The sequence below is a fragment of the Callospermophilus lateralis genome, unplaced genomic scaffold (genome assembly GCF_048772815.1).
Source record: "Callospermophilus lateralis isolate mCalLat2 unplaced genomic scaffold, mCalLat2.hap1 Scaffold_84, whole genome shotgun sequence".
Classification (NCBI taxonomy): Eukaryota; Metazoa; Chordata; class Mammalia; order Rodentia; family Sciuridae; genus Callospermophilus; species Callospermophilus lateralis.
The window spans coordinates 983,570-992,156 of record NW_027516477.1 but is presented as its reverse complement, the minus strand read 5'-3'; the positions used below and the strand labels follow the sequence as shown (position 1 = coordinate 992,156).

The window sequence follows — 8,587 nt, the reverse complement described above, 5'->3', positions numbered from 1 at the left end:
TACCAAGGAAGAATATTTTCATTATGGCTATAGGGTGAAGGCCTTTCAAAGTCCCTTGCCCACTCCCACAAATCAAATCCCCAGTGGCAATGAAAGTACCAGGATACCTAGCCTCCCTCCTACCCTGCCCCCAAAACCATACCAGGTGTCTGTAGTCCAGTCGCCCCTGCTTCACAACCTGCAGAGGAATCAGCTGCTGCTCACTTCAGTAAATCCAATACTAAGGATAGGGGGGAGAGAGAGAGCTTTTGTGCAGGGCCACAGCCAGCCAGGCTGATAAGGGTATGGCATGTCTTCTGCCCAATGTTCCAGGGCGCCATTTGCTTCAAGGGAAGACCTGGAGACCTGAATAGGGCTCTCCCTAGCACAAGAAGTCTTCAGCCTGAGGGGTTTACAGGAGCCACACCTCTCAGCGCAGGTCATTCTCAGAGCCAGAGGCCTCCTTGGGTCTGGTAATAGTGGCAGTCACAGCCATCCCTCCAGGTTGTAGGGTGGGGCCAGGATGTCCAGGAAGGCAACGGGTCCATCCACCACGTAGACCTGTTGCAGCTTGGCCCTGTGAGGCGTCAGGATGCAGAGGCCGCTGACTTCAATGTACTCAGCCATAAAGTGCCAGCACTCCTGGCCAACCGCCTCCCAATCTAGGGCCTGCAGTGGGGGCTTGAACTACTGCTCTGGCAGCAGGGACCGTGGTTGCTGCCCGCTCTCCGCCTCCAACTTGTCAGTACAGCTGATTTGCACGTGCGGTAGAGGACCTTGAGCTTATCCTGCATGCCAGGGTGATCGTGCAGCGGGATGGACGTGCAGCTCTCCAGCAGGAATACTCCAAGGCTGAAGCCATCTGTCTCCTAGACATGCATGTAGGTGACCGGCGGCAGATTGGGCAGCAGGTTGTGCGACAGCGATTGGGGCATGGCCTTATGCGGGGCCATGTTGAGTCCTTGGCATGAGCCTGGGTCAGCAGACTTTTCAGCTTGCTCTTGTTTTCCGGGAAGCCAGGCGGCATTGCTACCTCGGAAGCAAATGCTGAGCCAAGATCGGCAGTGCAGTGGCTGTCCCCGCTGCCTTGAAAGTGAGGCATGCCCAGTTAGTGATCAGTTAGGTCAGGGAAGACGTGTTGTCTTGGGTCTGCTTGGCTGTTTCTTCGTGTGCTGGGCCGGCTCCCTGCTTTCCTCTGACCTTTGCGGTCCATGGTGGCTGCCACGATGGCTAGTAGCCCTGGACTAAGTGGAAGGCCCCTTGCAAGGATCTTCCTGTGGGGTTCATGGTATGCCAGCCACCGTCACTATTAAATATTTTAAAAATAGGGCCTAGCACCTAAGGAATGCTCATTAAATGTTTATTGGTGATGAATTCTATTTATTTGCAAACATATATATTTAGCCCTACATATTGTTCATAGACCCCTAGTGGCATTGCATAAATCATTTTTCTCTGTCTTGCTATGGGTTTGTTGGTGTGAGGCAGCTGTTGGGGATGTTTCTGCTTTGAAGATCCAAAGTCTCCTTTAGGTGCAAAATCAAAATCCCAAGATCTAGACATCAGGTCAAGTATGAGGCTGCAGATCTGGGATATAGTATTTTGTTATTTCACCCAATTCTGCAAAGTATTTGGAAACTGTTGCTGCCCCACCTGGATCATAAGGGAACATGCTGACATGATGGGGATGGCAGGTTGGGAAGATAGATGGCTCTTGGGTCTTTAGCCACATGCATCATCATGACACAAAATTATCCAACTCTGGACTAGTCCTGTTTCTGAGCAACTCCCTATGTTGAAATCTCTCTTATTTGGGGCTTCTGCTACTGGGAGTTGAATGCATGCTAAGCAATCCTGATTCCCAACTGCTTACAGGATATAGTAGGAGTTTCTTATAAATTGTATTGGAAGACCTGAACTGCCCCATGTTGCCAGCTTCACTTCAGCAGTTTTCTCCATTTATGTACTATCTACCCTTCCTCTGTGTGCTCCAGACTCTATGTCTGGTTTGAAGTTTTGTAAATATGCTCTCCCTCATTCTCACCTACTGCCTTGTCTGCTAGATGTTCGTCTAACCCCACCCCTACCCATTTTTAAGGTTGTTAAGAATGCAACGTGAGGTGCACTCTCTTAACAGATTTTTTATTTATATAAAAGCTGGTTAACTCTAGACACAATGTTATAGAGGAGATCTCTAGAACTTATTCAGTTGAAACCTTATACCTATTTAAATCAGCTCCCTACTTACCTCTCCCTGCAGACCCTAAAAACCACTATTCTACTCTGTACTTTTGTAAATTTGACTGTTTCAGTTGTGTCATATAAGTGAATCATGTAGTATCTCTCCTTTTGTAACTGGCTTATTTCACTTAATATATTGTTTTCAAGGTTTATACATGTTTTTAGATATTTTAGGATTCCTTTCTTTTTGAAGGTGGCATAATATTCTAAATGTCTGTATACACATTTTTTTTTATCTATTTAGCCACTGATTGACATTTAGGTTATTTGACATCTTGGCTACTGTGAGTAGTGCTAGTCTTTTGATTTTTTTATAACAGTCATCTTGTCAGGTTTAATGAAGGATAAAAGTCATGTGGTCCTATCAATAGCTACAGAAAAATCAGTTCATATTCTTTCATGATAAGAATTTTCAACAAACGAGGATCAGAACATAATTAGAGGTTATATATGACAAGTCCACAGCTAATATCATATTCAATTGTGAAAACTGGAAAGATTTTCTTCTAATATCAGAAACAGTATGCAAAGGATGCTCACTCTTAACTTTTCTATTCATGTTCAGCACAATACTAGAAGTCCTTGTGGGAGCAAATGGGGGTTTGGGGAAGAAAATACATTTGATTAGGAGATAAAATTGATCCTGTTTGTGGATGATATAACCTGAAAGAAAACCCTTGGGGACTGGGGCTGTAGTTTAGTGGCAGAGCACTTGCCTAGCATTTGTAAGGCACTGGGTTCGATTCTCAGCACCACATAAAAGTAAACAAATAAAATAAAGGAATTTTGTTCACTACAAGTACAAAAAAATTATTAAAAAAGAAAGGAACAAAAAACCTCTGGGCTGGGGTTGTGGCTCAGAGGTAGAGCACTCAGCATGCGTGAGGCATGGTGTTTTATCCTCAGCACCACATAGAAATAAACAAATAAAATAAAGATATTGTGTCCACCTATAACTAAAAAATAAATATATTAAAAAAACTCACATACACCACAAAAATCTGGTAGAACTAATACATTAATTTAGAAAAGTTGTAAGATTAAAACACAAAGAAACAAAGAGCCGTCACATTTCTATGTACTAATAACAAATTATCTGAAAGGAAAATAATACCATTTACAATAGAATCAAAAAGAATAAATTATCTAGGAATAAACTAAGGAGGCAAGAGACTTGTACACTGATTCTGCAATATGTTGATGAGAGAAATTGAAGAAGACACAAACAAATAGACATGCCTCATTCATGGATTGGAAGACTTAATGTACAATAAGTATACTACTCCAAACAACCTTCAAGTTCAACACAATCTTTATCAAAATTCCATTTGAATTTTTACACAATGAAAATAAATTTAAAATTCAAGTAGAAAAACAACTGACTGTGACCAGCCAAATAAGTCCTGAGTAAGCAGGACAAAGCTGGAAGCATCACATTACCTGGCCTCAAAATATGCTACAAAGTACTAGAAAGCACAATAGTATAAAACTGGCATAAAACAAACAATGAAACAGAATAGAAAGCCAACATATTTACAGTCTTTTTTTGACAAAGGTACCAAGAACGCAGAGGGGAGAAGGACTATCTCTTCCATAAATGCTGTTAGGAAAATTATGTATCTACACACAAAAGGATGAATTGGGTCCTCATCAACAATTACATTCATTGATCAACTCAAAGGTGGCATATGTATGGATATGCCACAAGGAAACCCATTCTGCTATATAATGAATATGCACTAGTCAAGATAGACTCACATTGCCAAAAATTTGGGAAATTTGCAAAATATATCTCCTTTTGAAATTTCAAATAAGGATATATTACAGTTTCATATTACAAATATTATCGTAAAACAATCAACTTCAGAGGGACTAAAGATAAATGTACCAGAAAGTATAAAACCACAGGGAGACAATATAAGAGGAAAAGTTCTATAACACTGATAAGGGCAATGATTCTTTCAGATATAATTCCAAAGAAAATGTCATCAAATGGAAAAAAAAACTTCACAGCAAAGAAAATGATTAACAAAGTGAAGAGAGAAGCCACAGATTGGGGGAAAGCATTTACCAACCATATATCTGACAAGTGTATTACCCAAAATATATAAAGAACTCAACAGCAAGAAAACATGACTTGATATTTTTAAAAAATGGGCAAAAGATTGAAATGGACATTTCTCAAAAGAAGACCTGTAAATGTCGAATAGGTACATGTCGAATGAAAAAAGATGCTCAATGTCACTAATCATCAGAGAATGCAAACTAAAACCACAATGGGCCATCACCTCACTGTAGTTAGAATGGTCACTGCCCAAAAGTTGAAAAATAAGAGGTGCTGGGGAGGGAGCAGAGAAAAGGGAATCTTTGTGTATTGTTGGTGATTGCTTAATTGTCTGTCTTTTCTTGCGCTACTTTCCTTTTTTAGTAACTATGTTATCTTGAACTGTATTTAGATGTTTTAGTTACTCATAAATTTTCTTCTGAGGTCTGCAGGAGTGGACTTTCAAAAGAATGCTGTGCCCAAGTGTCCAGGGTCTGGATAATGTTAGTTTTCTCTTGCTCTGCAGTATGATTTCCTGAACCTCATGGTTTTTCAAAACTTGTGGTTTAATAAACCCAGATCTGATACACCAGTGATTGTAGACATGAGCAGATCCACTCTTTATTAGCACTTAGATAAAATCCAGTACCTGTAGTTTGAACTGATGTGTAGGTGACCATCCTATCCATTTCACCTTAGTTTTTTTTTTTTTTTTGAAAAAAAATATGCTTTTATTTTCCCTTAAGGTCATTCACTGCTTTAGGATCTGATGAAACATGTAAAAATACTTGTTGGTAAAGGCAGGATTTTCTTTTACTTTCGTGAATACACCTCCATCCTGCTCCTACTTTGTGTTTTACTCATATAACTAAATTATATGCTCCAGAAAAAGCTGTCCTCTAATCTGATTGCTTTGTCTTTTGTAGTCCTGGATTTTATTTCCCTGATTCTAAATGTATGACTGAGGCAGAAGAAGCACTGCTAGGAGGACTTCGCTCTTGTGGGTTCAGCTCTGGTTCTCTAAGTCAAGAAGCAGGTTGCAGGAGTTACAGAGCAGAGCTTACACATTTTCAGAAGCAGATGCAGTTTAAGTAACAAGATTTGGTTGTTTATATACTGAAATCAATATATTTTTGGTATGTTTTCTATATTATTTACTTATTGACAATCATTTTCAAATTCTTTTTAACATGCATGTTGTCTTAAATTTTGAGACTGCAGAGTTTTCTGAATATCTTCATAAATATTTAATGAGCTGTTAGCAAAGGTCCCATTAAAACTGTGTGGTAAGTAAACATGAATTTGAACTGGAAATTAATAATTGTTATTGACAGACTAAAGAGATGGATTTGAAATGTCAAAAAGAATACTTTTTTTAAAAAGTACTGCATTTAAATTTCAAGCAACACTGAATAGTTTTGAGTTATATTGTTTTCTCCTCTCTCTTTTTTTAAAGGAAGTATAAAAAATTACTCCTTTCTGAATTGAAAACAGTTATGATTGATTCCAACTACTGCATGAAGATTCTAGGTCATGCCAAAGATTATTCTGTGAATATTAAGAAAAGAAGGAAAAATGAAGGAGAATCTGTAAGACAAATGGGACCTAAAACTTATGAAATTATTTCAGCAGTTGATAGAGAGTTATAGCAATAATTCCTTTAAAATATATTGTTTAGAGATTCTTTATCTCATTTCTGTATGCCTAATACTGGAATTTGTCTCCCCTCCCATTTACTAAAGGTTTTTCTTCAAAAAACAATAATTAAGCACAAAAGCATTCATGTCTCTCTTTCTCTCTATTTAAGGAATCACCCTGATGGAAAGCTGAACATCTCAAGGGCTATCATTCAGGAGCCACCTAGAATAAAGTGGCTGTGATCCCAAGGTAATTTTCAGGTATGAGTTTCTAACAGTAATAATAGACAGTGTAGTGCTTCTATTCAGCTTTTATTTTCCAATGAATAAAATAGTTTAATACATCTTACCAGATAGTTGAAAGTGAGTTACTGATTACAGATGGTTTATTTGGTTATTTTTCTGACTAATAACATTTATTTTTCCTCTATGAATATTTTAGATATTTTAGCTTTTTTTGGTCAGCTTTAGTGAAAGCTTTAGTGTTTCAAGTGCAGGGATTTTTGTGTGACCGTGTGTGTGTGTGTGTGTGTGTGTGTGTGTGTGTGTGTGTGTGTACAGTTTTTGGACTGTACAGCTTTGGGGAATACATCACATACCATGCAATTCACCCACTTGAAGTGCACAATTCATCAATTAACTGTTATTGTTGTGGTAAAATCCACATAACATAAAAGTAATCATTTGCTCATTTTAAGTGTGCAGTTTAAGTGGCATTGAGTACACTTACACTATTGTGCATCTGTCACCAATATCCATCTCCAGGATGCTTTCATCTTAAGAAACTGAAGCTCCACACCCACTAGACACTCTCTTCCATTCTTCCCTCCTCCATGCTCCCAGCAACCAACCATCCTACTTGGGCTTCATGAACTTGACTACTCAAGGATCCTGGTATAATTGCCTGAATGCAGTCTTTGGCCTTTTGAAACTGTCTTATTTTACTTAACTCAGTGACTTCAACATTCATCCATTTTAGTCTGTGGCCAGCGCAGATGGTGTGAAAGGTTTGGTCATGCAGCAAAATCCTCAGGGAGTTTAAATTAAAGACACAGACACCATTTTATTTTCAAACCAGCTCCTGGATGGCTCCTCAAACCCTCAGTTTCAAGCTCCCCAAGGGGGTAGCCAGGTTTTACTGAAGATGGGAGAGAGAGAGAGAGAGAGAGAGAGAGAGAGAGCCTGATAGGGAGAGGGCTTTTATTGGAGAACAAAGGATTCCGGGGAAAATCCCATCCAATGAAGGTCAAGGGGGGCAGTGTGGCAAGGTCAGGTGCGATGATTGAATCTTTGGGGCAGTGGTGAGACATGCCTCCACATGGACAAACTTTTGAACCCAAGAAGGGTGGGGAAGGCTCTGCCACATTAAAAGTGACTGAGCACCTCACACCCAGCTGGGGAGGAATCTCAGTCATGTGCAAGGATGGTATCCCACAGTCGATGTTGTAGAGTGGGACTAGGTTTTTTGTAAGGCCAAGTAGTATTTCAATGTATGTGTTCACAGATCATGTGGTGCATGTGCAGATCAGTTTATTGATCCATCCATCCATCTATCCATCCAAGGGCTTGAGTTGCTTTCATCTTTGCGCTATTGTGAAAATACTGGGGTCATGAACATAGGTGCATCTCTTTCAATTGATTTTTTGAAGGCTTTCAGCTATACACCCAGAAGTAGAATTGCTAGTAGTTAAAGTTTTAAAGAACTGTTGTACTATTTTCTAAAGTGGCTGCACCAATTAACAGTACCCTTAATAGGTCTATAATTTTAAACACACAGAATCCTAAAGACCTCAGCCAATATTAAAGTTCCAGTGACTTCTAAATGAAATGTCTTCTGAAAGCATCATATCATGAGTATTCCAAGTCCAAGTAGCCCCTGGTCTACCAACTCTGTGACAGTGGGAATTTTACCCCAGCATGTACTTTGCACCATGCCCCAGTGAAGCCTTGCATGTGGAAGAGGTCAAGGTTTATCTGTTGGATAATTGTTTCTATGGACAATGACCTTAGAGCTTAATCATGTCGCACTTGTCAGAATAGCTTGCGACCAGTACCTGAGGTAGCATTGTGGAAACCGGGGTATCATGGGACCCTCTTGTCTGTCTTTATAGCATGTGTTTGAGGCAAATGACAGCTCTCCTTGTTGGTTTGCATCAGTTCACTTTAGTCCTCAATGAATAGAAAAGTATTGACATTCCCTCTGCTTCTAGAATGCACAGTGGTTTTAATTTAGAGAGACTAATGATAGTGTTAATCTTACCCTTCATTCCTAAACCCAGCCCCTTTCCTGCCCTGCATCCTGTGCAGTCTGGCTTCTCTTAACCTACACAAGGAGCTGTGAAGCCTGGGAACCACAGAGCTCAACGTTCAGCTGCTTAAAGAAGGGAGTATCATTCTTCCAACCTGAAAAACAGTCCTACAATTTAAAAGCAGAATTCCATTTTCCCCAAGGACACTTTCAGTAAACCAATCCCCCCCTCAAAAAAAAAAATATATATATACACACAGAACAGTTTATTGATCTATCTATCTATCTATATCCCTCTATATGTGTGTGTGTGTGTGTGTGTGTGTGTGTGTGTGTGTATATATATATATATATTGCAAATTAAATGCCCCCCAAGAGCTTGAGTTTTAAAAGACTTCAAAGAAATTCAAACGTCTTCTCCCATCCAGGAATTTCATA

At 39.5% G+C, this 8,587-nt stretch overlaps 1 pseudogene; it reads right to left on the bottom strand.

The window, feature by feature from the left end:
* Nucleotides 1–325: 325 nt before the first annotated feature.
* On the bottom strand, nucleotides 326–1,081 carry LOC143641066 (2-aminoethanethiol dioxygenase-like; annotated as a pseudogene).
* Between the last annotated feature and the right edge of the window lie 7,506 nt (nucleotides 1,082–8,587).